At 39.8% G+C, this 10625-nt stretch overlaps 1 protein-coding gene across 2 annotated transcripts in view; it reads left to right on the top strand.

Annotated features, from left to right (window-relative positions):
- The window catches only part of smfn (small fragment nuclease), a 20184-nt gene that overhangs the window by 5708 nt on the left and 3851 nt on the right, over nucleotides 1-10625 (top strand). The gene's annotated exons all lie outside the window — the stretch shown is intronic.

Here is a 10625-nt window from a genome sequence, read left to right on the forward strand (position 1 = left end):
TTTAAGATAAGATGGTGCCTGACCATTAAGAGCTTTGTAGGTAAGAAGAATGATTTTAAATTCTATTCTGGATTTTACTGGAAGCCAATGCAGAGAAGCTAAAACAGGAGAAATGTGATCTCTTTTCCTGGTTCCTGTCAGAACACGTGCTGCAGCATTCTGGATTAGCTGAAGAGTCTTAATGGACTTTTTCGAGCAGCCTGATAATAGGGAATTGCAGTAATCCAGCCTAGAAGTAACAAATGCATGGACTAGTTTTTCTGCATCATTTTTAGACAGGATGTTCCTGATTTTCGCAATATTACGTAGTTGAAAAAAGGCGGTCCTTGAAATTTGCTTAACGAGAGAGTTAAACAACATAGCCTGATCAAAGATAACTCCAAGATTCCTCCGAGGACAGATCTTGACTCCATGACTAACTTTGGCATGCATGGAGGATTCATCGTTAACATGTACAAACTGAAATCGATCTGATAAATAGGACTTAAACCAGCTTAGAGCGGTTCCTTTAATGCCAATGAAATGTTCCAGTCTCTGCAATAGGATCTGATGGTCAATGGTATCAAATGCAGCACTAAGATCTAATAAAGCCAGTACAGAGACAAGTCCTTTGTCTGATGCAATAAGGAGGTCATTAGTAATTTTCACCAGTGCTGTCTCTGTGCTATGATGAGCTCTGAATCCTGACTGAAAATGCTCAAATAAATTATTGCTCTGTAGAAAGTCACACAGCTGTTTAGCAACTGCTTTCTCCAGGATCTTAGAGAGAAATGGAAGGTTAGATATAGGTCTATAGTTGGCTAAAACATCTGGATCAAGTTTGGGCTTTTTCAGAAGAGGTTTAATTACAGCTACTTTAAAGTACTGTGGTACATAGCCTGTTGATAAAGATAGATTGATCATATCTAGTATAGAAGTGCTGACTAAGGGTAAAACGTCTTTAAGCAGCCTAGTCAGGATGGGGTCTAAGAGGCAGGTTGATGGTTTAGATCAGAGGTATTGAATTAGAATTCAAAGAGGTCCAGTTAGAGAAAATTTCCCGAAGCAAAGGTCCGTAACATCAAAACAACTAACTTGCGTTATCATTCAGTACCATAACATATAGTTGTATCAACATACAGGTGCTGGTCATATAATTAGAATATCATCAAAAAGTTGATTTATTTCAGTAATTCCATTCAAAAAGTGAAACTTTTGATATTATATTCATTCATTACACACAGACTGATATATTTCAAATGCTTATTTAATTTAATTGTGATGATTAAAACTGACAACTAATGAAAATCCCAAATTCAGTATCTCCGAAAATTAGAATATTACTTAAGACCAATACAAAAAAAGGATTTTTAGAAATGTTGGCCAACTGAAAAGTATGAACATGAAAAGTATGAGCATGTACAGCACTCAATACTTAGTTGGGGCTCCTTTTGCCTGAATTACTGCAGCAATGCGGCATGGCATGGAGTCGATCAGTCTGTGGCACTGCTCAGGTGTTATGAGAGCCCAGGTTGCTCTGATAGTTGCCTTCAGCTCTTCTGCATTGTTGGGTCTGGCGTATCACATCTTCCTCTTCACAATACCCCATAGATTTTCTATAGGGTTAAGGTCAGGCGAGTTTGCTGGCCAATTAAGAACAGGGATACCGTGGTCCTTAAACCAGGTACTGGTAGCTTTGGCACCGTGTGCAGGTGCCAAGTCCTGTTGGAAAATGAAATCTGCATCTCCATAAAGTTGGTCAGCAGCAGGAAGCATGAAGTGCTCTAAAACTTCCTGGTAGACGGTTGCGTTGGCCTTGGACCTCAGAAAACACAGTGGACCAACACCAGCAGATGACATGGCACCCAAACCATCACTGACTGTGGAAACTTTACACTGGACTTCAAGCAATGTGGATTCTGTGCCTCTCCTCTCTTCCTCCAGACTCTGGGACCTTGATTTCCAAAGGAAATGCAAAATTTACATAACTTTGGACCACTTAGCAGCAGTCCAGTCCTTTTTGTCTTTAGCCCAGGCGAGACGCTTCTGACGCTGTATCTTGTTCAAGAGTGGCTTGACACAAGGAATGCGACAGCTGAAACCCATGTCTTGCATACGTCTGTGCGTGGTGCTTCTTGAAGCACTGACTCCAGCTGCAGTCCACTCTTTGTGAATCTCCCCCACATTTTTGAATGGGTTTTGTTTCACAATCCTCTCCAGGGTGCTGTTATCCCTACTGCTTGTACACTTTTTTCTACCACATCTTTTCCTTCCCTTCGCCTCTCTATTAATGTGCTTGGACACAGAGCTCTGTGAACAGCCAGCCTCTTTAGCAATGACCTTTTGTGTCTTGCCCTCCTTGTGCAAGGGGTCAATGGTCGTCTTTTGGACAGCTGTCAAGTCAGCAGTCTTCTCCATGCTTGTGTAGCCTACAGAACTAGACTGAGAGACCATTTAAAGGCCTTTGCATGTGTTTTGAGTTAATTAGCTGATTAGAGTGTGGCACCAGGTGTCTTCAATATTGAACCTTTTCACAATATTCTAATTTTCTGAGATACTGATTTTGGGGTTTTCATTAGTTGTCAGTTATAATCATCCAAATTAACAGGAATGAACACTTGAAATATATCAGTCTGTGTGGAATGAATGTATACATTATACAAGTTTCACTTTTTGAATGGAATTACTGAAATAAATCAACTTTTTGATGATATTCTAATTATATGACCAGGACCTGTATGTTTTTAGTCAACAACGGACTGTCAAATCAAACAATATTTCAGTCATATTATTTCAGGACATATTTCAGTTTTCACATCAAACTGGAGGGATAAAAAATAATAACTGATAATAAATTCTAAATTTAAATAAACTAAAATAAAGTGCCTAATTTTTTGAAAAAATGAAATAAAAAGTGTAGCTTGAAGTGATGAAGTGTAGAAGTGTGTAACCAATTTTATAATAAACACTTAACTGAACAGCTGTAATGCCTCCTCTTCTCTTTCATTCCCTCTTACAGAGCTACCACTTTCCTACTTTCTCTTGTTCAGTGAGAAACGTGAGCTCTAGCTTATCCTACCAGCTGGCACTGGAGATCTATGAGAGATTCTGGTTTTGAACTGCCTGTGGGAGGAATGTACATGTAAAAATCTGTACATTCTTGATTAAAAGCCATGTGAAATCTCTTTTCCCTTTCATCTCCTCAATTCGTGTGTTTCCAAAACGTCTCTGGTAAATCTCGCGGACTCGACTCGCAAGCATCGGAATGCACAGATTTGATTGGCTGAGCAGTGTCACATGAGGCGATTCAATCACAGGAGATTGGTTTCTGAGTTTCCTGGGCCGTTAAACCAATACAGTAAATGCTAGAAAAGTTGCGCGGGTTAAAATAGAAATGCTCCGTCACGAGGTAGTAAGTCTCAATAATAAATCGGCTGTAGGTCGGCTGTCCGGAGAGGACAGCGGCTGGGTCCGGATCCGGACCACGGTCCGCCTATTAGTGACCACTGGTTTAGATGAAGATGAAGGTTCCTGAGTTTAGAGATAAGTTGGTGCCAGTTAAGGGGAATTGTCTTGGGGAATTTTGTTTCTAATAATTAGAATTTTATCATTAAAGAAGCTCATGGCATTACGGAGGGCCTTCCTATAAGTTTTAAGACTGTCTTGCCAAATTAAACGAGAATTGTCCAGTTTGGTGAAACGCCAGTTCCTCTCAAGTTTCTGCGATATTTGCTTTAATTTGCGAGTTTCATTATTATACCATGGAGCTAACCGTCTTTGTTTTATTGTTTTCTTTTTTAGAGGGGCTACAGAGTCGAGTGTCATTCGCAGCGAGCCGGCAGCACAATCAACAAGATGATCGATTTGAGAGGGACTGAAACTAGCATAGGAGTCCTTTGTGACTTGATAATGAATTTAGAGCTGATGGAATCGCATCCTTAAATTTAGCTACAGCACTACCAGACAGGCATCTTGTATAAAAAACTTTGCCCAATGGCGTGTAGTTCAGCAATACAAACTCAAAAGTTATCAAACAGTGGTCGGATAAAGAGGGATTCTGTGGGAACACTATTAAATGTTCAATTTCAATACCATACACCAAAACAAGGTCGAGGGTGTGGTTAAAACAGTGAGTCGGTTCATGAACACTCTGAGAGAAGCCAATGGAATCTAACAGAGATAAACGCAGTACTAAAGCTGTCATTCTCAACGTCCACATGAATATTAAAATCCCCTACAATAATAACTTTGTCCGTTTTAAGGACTAAAGTTGACAAAAACTCTGCAAATTCAGATAAGAATTCAGAGTACGGACCAGGTGCTCGGTACACTATAACAAAGAATTGGTTGCAATGATTTCCAACTTGGGTGTGAAAGACTAAGAACAAGGCTTTCAAATGAGTTATAATATAGTTTAGGTTTAGAGCTGATTAGTAGGCTAGAGTCAAAGATAGCTGCAACTCCACCTCCTCGGCCTGTGCCTCAAGGAATGTGAGTATTAATCTGACTGGGAGGGGTGGATTCATTTAAGCTAACATATTCTCCATCACCCAGCCAGGTTTCAGTAAGACAAAATATATCAATATCATAATCTGATATAAGTTCATTTACTAGTACACCTTTAGAAGAGAGAGATCTGATGTTTAAGAGTCCACATTTAATTCTTGTGGTTTTAATTTTTATGAGGTCTTTATGCACAGCTCCTCTTCTGTTTACCTTTGATTTAAATAATTTCAGTTGTCGGGGGGCAGACACCGTCACTATGGGGCTTTCACTAGGTAACTCCTGAAATGGAGGAGCAGAGAAGTGTGTTAGACTGCGACTCTGCCTCCTGGTCTCAACTTTGGATTTTCATGGATTTGGTCCACTAATAAACTTGGCCAGATTTCTAGAAATGAGAGCTGCTCCTTCCCAAGTGGGATGGATGCCGTCTCTCCGAATCAGACCAGGTCTTCCCCAGAAAGTCTGCCAATGATCTACAAAGCCCACATCGTTTGCTGGCCACACCTCGACAACCAGTGGAGAAATGACTACATACAGCTATACATCACGGGTATTTGATACACTGCTGATTTAGCAGGTTTTCCTACTTACAAAGCAAATTATTTAAAAATCATACGAGATTTCCTGGATTTTTGTTTCCGTCTCTCACAGTTGAAGTGTACCTATGATAAGAATTACAGACCTCTAAATGCTTTGTAAGTAGGATAACCTGCAAAATCAGCAGTTTATCAAATACTTGTTCTCCCACTGTACATTCATTTAGATCTCCGTAACCGCAAGTCCCTTTAATTTCAAACTCTGGTCATCTATTCGCCACGGGACCTTGAGGCCACGGCAGGGCGCCCTGGTTGACTTGCACGGCCCGAGAGGGACGGGGCTGGCGCCGGGGGGTTTGGACCCAAGCCCAAGCGGGCTCCCAGTACAGCGAAGCGGCTAGGAACCCTATTGTTTTCGCTAGGATTTTATTTTTTTTCTTCCTTAAAGAAAACTGATTCTGCGGCCTAGATGATAAGAGCTACAGACACAGGGTAGGTCCAAATATTGTCAGTGACCTCAGGCGCAAAAATTTGCACACTTCTACCTCTAGGGGGCTCTATGACATACATTTTTTTTGCGTTTGGCTATGGAACTCCCGCATACAAAGGCGCATATCAAAAACCTTATATCCACGTGTTCTGGAGATCCAGCTGAATCTAATGGTATAGACTTTTTTTCCCGCTACATCTTGAAAACTGAAAAACCTATTTTAATTAAATTCTCCGAAGCCACAAGTCAGATTGACACCAAATTTGGCACGGATAATCTCTGGACCAAGCTGATATACAAAAATTGTTAAAATGATACGCTAATAAATGTTTGCGAAAAGCGCTATACGCAGGAAGTGATGTCATATCTTAGGTTGGGAATGGCCGATCAACACCAAACTTGAGGACCTTACGTGCCATACCCCCGTCAGGGGCTATGCAAAATTTGGTGCAGTTAGCCGCTAGTTGGTGCTATTAAAACATGCATTTTATGTCTCCATAACCACAAGTCCGATTGATACCAAATTTAGGGCAATTGTTCCCCATGGGGCCCTGATGACACCTGAGAAAAATTGTGCAATTCGGCCTAAAGGTGGCTCTATAATCGAAGCTCAAATGCCGTCAGCAAATCCCATTCATTTCAATGGGATTTTCAACCAAGCCATATTTTGCCTCATAACTACGTCCCACTACATCGCACATTCTGCCGATTCCGATGTTATAGAACACGCCTCTGTGCAATGACGTTTTCATTTCACTGAATCAAGAAAACTGAAAAACCTATTTTAATTAACTCCTCCCAAGCCAAAAGTTTGATCGGCATGAAACTTGGCACAGACCATCTCAGGACCAAGCCGATAAAACTTTGTAGAGGGAATTTTGATCCACTAAAAAACATCCAAATTATAAGCTAACAAATGTTTGCACAAACGCTAAAACAGGATGTCATGTCAGATCTTACATTTTCAACGGACAATCTACACCAAACTCGGGGACCTTATCTGGCACAACCTCCCGAGGGCTGTGTGAAATTTGGCATCAATCGGGCTCTAGGTTGCACTATTCATTGGAAATCAAATAACACTCCCATTGACATACATTAATTTTATATCTCCGTAACCGCAAGTCCCTTTAATTTCAAACTATGGTCATCTATTCACCATGGGCCCCTGAGGCCATGACAGGGCGCCTGGGTCGACTTGAACGCCCCCTGCGGGGCGAGGGGCGCGGCTGGCAACGGGAGGCATGGACCCGGCTTACAATTACTTGCAGTTCTAGTTATTTTTTAACTTTTTAGCAGGAGTTGTCTGAATTACAGAGAGGTGAAGGTGAGTTAAACATTTTTTGTAGTGAAAATGTAGCTGCCTTCTCTTTAGGTCTGCAACTAATGATTATTTTTGTAGTCGAGTAATCTATTTATTTGCTTAGTCGACTAGTCATGATTATTTTTGGCACCCCATAACCCTAATTAAACCATTTAACTAATTAAATATATTTCAAGTGAATTACTTATCTCCAACACACAGCCTAACTAGCTCACATTACCATTAAGTGAACAAGGTTTACTATTCAGAATGAACAGTAGTATCAACGCCAGGGGAAAAATAGGGAAGAAGACAAAACAGGGTAGGCTACTCCTATAAGTCCAGGGCTCAACTAGGGCTGGATAATTAAACGATAACAATAATTATCACAATATAATTTTTTTTCAATAACAATAAAACAAATGTTCAATAAATGTTTGCTTTTATTCACTTGAATCATACACGAATTAGGACTTAATTTTTCTTAAGATGTTTAATCTGTTGAGGAAAAAGGACTGAAAAAGGTTTTACTTAATTTTTTATTAGATATTTGTTGACAAAGAATTTATCATAAATATTTTGAATGTTCTATCTCAGACCACTGTTGTGATCCACTGTTTGGCATCAAGTGTTGACCATAAAGAAAAGTTTAAACCACAATTAGCCATCAGGTTTCTTCAACTTTCAATCAGGAGCAACAATCAGCCGTTAAACTTGAAAGAAAAAACTATTTGAGACTTATCGTGATAATTATCGACATCGAAAGATATGAAACTTTTCATCATGATAACATTTTTGGCCATATCGTCCAGCCCTAGGCTCGTCAATAACAGTGGCCTGATGGCCTGGGCCCAGTAAAAAGTAACGTTGGGACAGTTGAACTAGCAACTCACTGGCCCAATCGGGCCACTGCAAAAACATTAGTATTTAAAATAAATAAATTAGAAACTCAACATCCTGCAGTTGCTTTGCAGCTCACGTTGTCCAATCCAGATTTGTTATTACGTGACGAGTGGTTGTCAAATGTTATTTCTTTAATCTCAATCAAGCAGCAGCCTCTGGGTCTGAAAGTGAAACCATGCAGATGGAACTTAAACTTGCATTCTCTCCACTGGTTGCAAAAAGAAGTCGGGTTCCATTAGAAATAATGGTAAAATGGTGCTACTTCTCTGAATTATTACCTCAGTAAACACTTTCATAATGAGTTTATGGTCTCAGTCGCTAGTTTCATGTATTCTTCAACACAACATGATGTTCATTGAGTAAATTATGGTCGTAATTCGGGGGAAATTGACAATGCAGCATATAGTTTTGGGCGGTACTACCATGGCGACTTGTATCCGCTGCTTTATGTACATTTATTTTGTGAAATTGCTGTCAGCAGGAGAGAGAGGGTGTCATGTTTGAGTCTGTTAGCATGTTTTGTTTTAAAAGTGAATTGTTTTATTAACCTTTTTTATTTTTTATAATTTTAACTGTGATTACATTTGAGTTTATTTTTCAATATCCAGGATGTATTTAATAACCAATAAAACATGTTAACAGTATAACATAACTTAAGTCTTTGGTTTTGTTGTAACACTGATAAATAACTTTTGGAAGGAGGGCCAGTAAAAATTATCTTCGGGCCAGTAAGTTTCAAACCAATTGGCCCGGTGTGGCCAATTGCAAAAAAGTTTTACATTGAGCCCTGAAGTCACTGATTTACTATTGCACTTAACATGTTTGCTAACACAACCAAAAGAGCATTCTCTTAGGCAGCACCTTGAGACCTCAAAACCAAGAATGCAAAGAACTGTGGAGAGGCTGCTTGTGGAGCTTGTCAACCCCTAAAACGTTTAAGCACATTTTGAATTTGAATATTTAAGTTCCACACAGTTGATTTCTCGCCTCACAACCTCTCAAAAGTGAATTTAGTGATGAAATAGCAATACAGCAATACAAAACTTGTAAAAATAAAAAAAAGACCGTTCTGCTGTTAGCCTCTCTGTTGCTTTCCGCTTCACGCATGAATGCTTCTTCTTCGTGAGTAGTCTTACAGTCAAGCAGACATGGCAGACCGTGGAAACGATACTGCCCCTAGCATTCCATGTAGTGCATTGCAGTTAGTTGTAATTAACAACCAGAAATGTTCTTAATGACAAGATTGCTAACATCTCTGTAACGACGCACTGACAAATAAATTTCACGTAGATGAATTTTTAGAATCAACGTTGTTGATTATGTCGACTAATCGTTGCAGCCCTATTGCTCTGCCAGCTACAGATATTTAGCGTGCTAGATATCTGTCTGGCATCAGCAATCCATCATCGAGCCTCTTTGATACGTCATTGAGTAGTAAACACAACGATCATCTTGTTGATAGTGCTGCAGGCTCGCTACAAATGACACTCGACTCTGTAGCCCCTCTAAAAAAGAAAATAATAAAACAAAGACGGTTAGCTCCATGGTATAATACTGAAACTCACAAATTAAAGCAAATATCGCGGAAACTTGAGAGGAATTGGCGTTTAATTTGGCAAGATAGTCTTAAAACTTGTAGGAAGGCCCTCCGTAATGCCAGAGCAGCGTACTACTCGTCATTAATAGAGGAAAATAGGAACAACCCCAGGTTTCTTTTCAGCACTGTAGCCAGGCTGACAAAACTATTAGAAACAAAATTCACCAAGACCTGCCCTCAACTGGCACCGACTTATCTCTAAACTCAGGAACCTTTTGAAACAGCTGTAGAACCAGATATATGTTTAGACTGTTTTGCTTCCCTCAATCTTTACCAACTAACTTCAATAATTTCTTCATCTAAACCATCAACCTGCCTCTTAGACCCCATCCCTACTAGGCTGCTTAAAGATGTTTTACCCTTAGTCAGCAGGCTATGTACCACAGTACTTTAAAGTAGCTGTAATTAAACCTCTTCTGAAAAAGCCCAACCTTGATCCAGATGTTTAGCCAACTATAGACCTATATCTAACCTTCCATTTCTCTCTAAGATCCTGGAGAAAGCAGTTGCTAAACAGCTGTGTGACTTTCTACAGAGCAATAGTTTATTTGAGGATTTTCAGTCAGGATTTAGAGTTCATCATAGCACAGAGACAGCACTGGTGAAAATTACTAACGACCTCCTTATTGCATCAGACAAAGGACTTGTCTCTGTACTGGTTTTATTAGATCGTAGTGCTGCATTTGATACCATTGACCATCAGATCCTACTGCAGAGACTGGAATATTTCATTGGCATTTAAGTCCTATTTATCAGATTGATTTCAGTTTGTACATGTTAATGATGAGTCCTCCATGCACGCCAAAGTTAGTCATGGAGTTCCTCAAGGATCTGTCCTCGGACCAATCCTGTTCACTTTATATAGCTAAACTCCAAATGTGCCTGGATGACCTGTAATTTTCTAATGTTAAACTCAGATAAAACTGAAGTTATTGTTCTGGGGCCTAAGCACCTCCGTGACGCATTATCTAAAGATATAGTTTCCCTTGATGGCATCGCCCTGGCCTCCAGCACCACTGTGAGGAATCTTGGAGTTATCTTCGATCAGGACATGTCGTTTAAGTCTCACATTAAGCAAATTTCAAGGACCGCCTTTTTTCACCTACGTAATATTGCGAAAATCAGGAACATCCTGTCTAAAAATGATGCAGAAAAACTAGTCCATGCATTTTTTACTTCTAGGCTGGATTACTGCAATTCCTTATTATCAGGCTGCTCGAAAAAGTCCATTAAGACTCTTCAGCTGATCCAGAATGCTGCAGCACGTGTTCTGACAGGAACCAGCAAAAGAGATCACATTTCTCCTGTTTTAGC

Source organism: Micropterus dolomieu, linkage group LG23, assembly GCF_021292245.1.
Source record: "Micropterus dolomieu isolate WLL.071019.BEF.003 ecotype Adirondacks linkage group LG23, ASM2129224v1, whole genome shotgun sequence".
Classification (NCBI taxonomy): Eukaryota; Metazoa; Chordata; class Actinopteri; order Centrarchiformes; family Centrarchidae; genus Micropterus; species Micropterus dolomieu.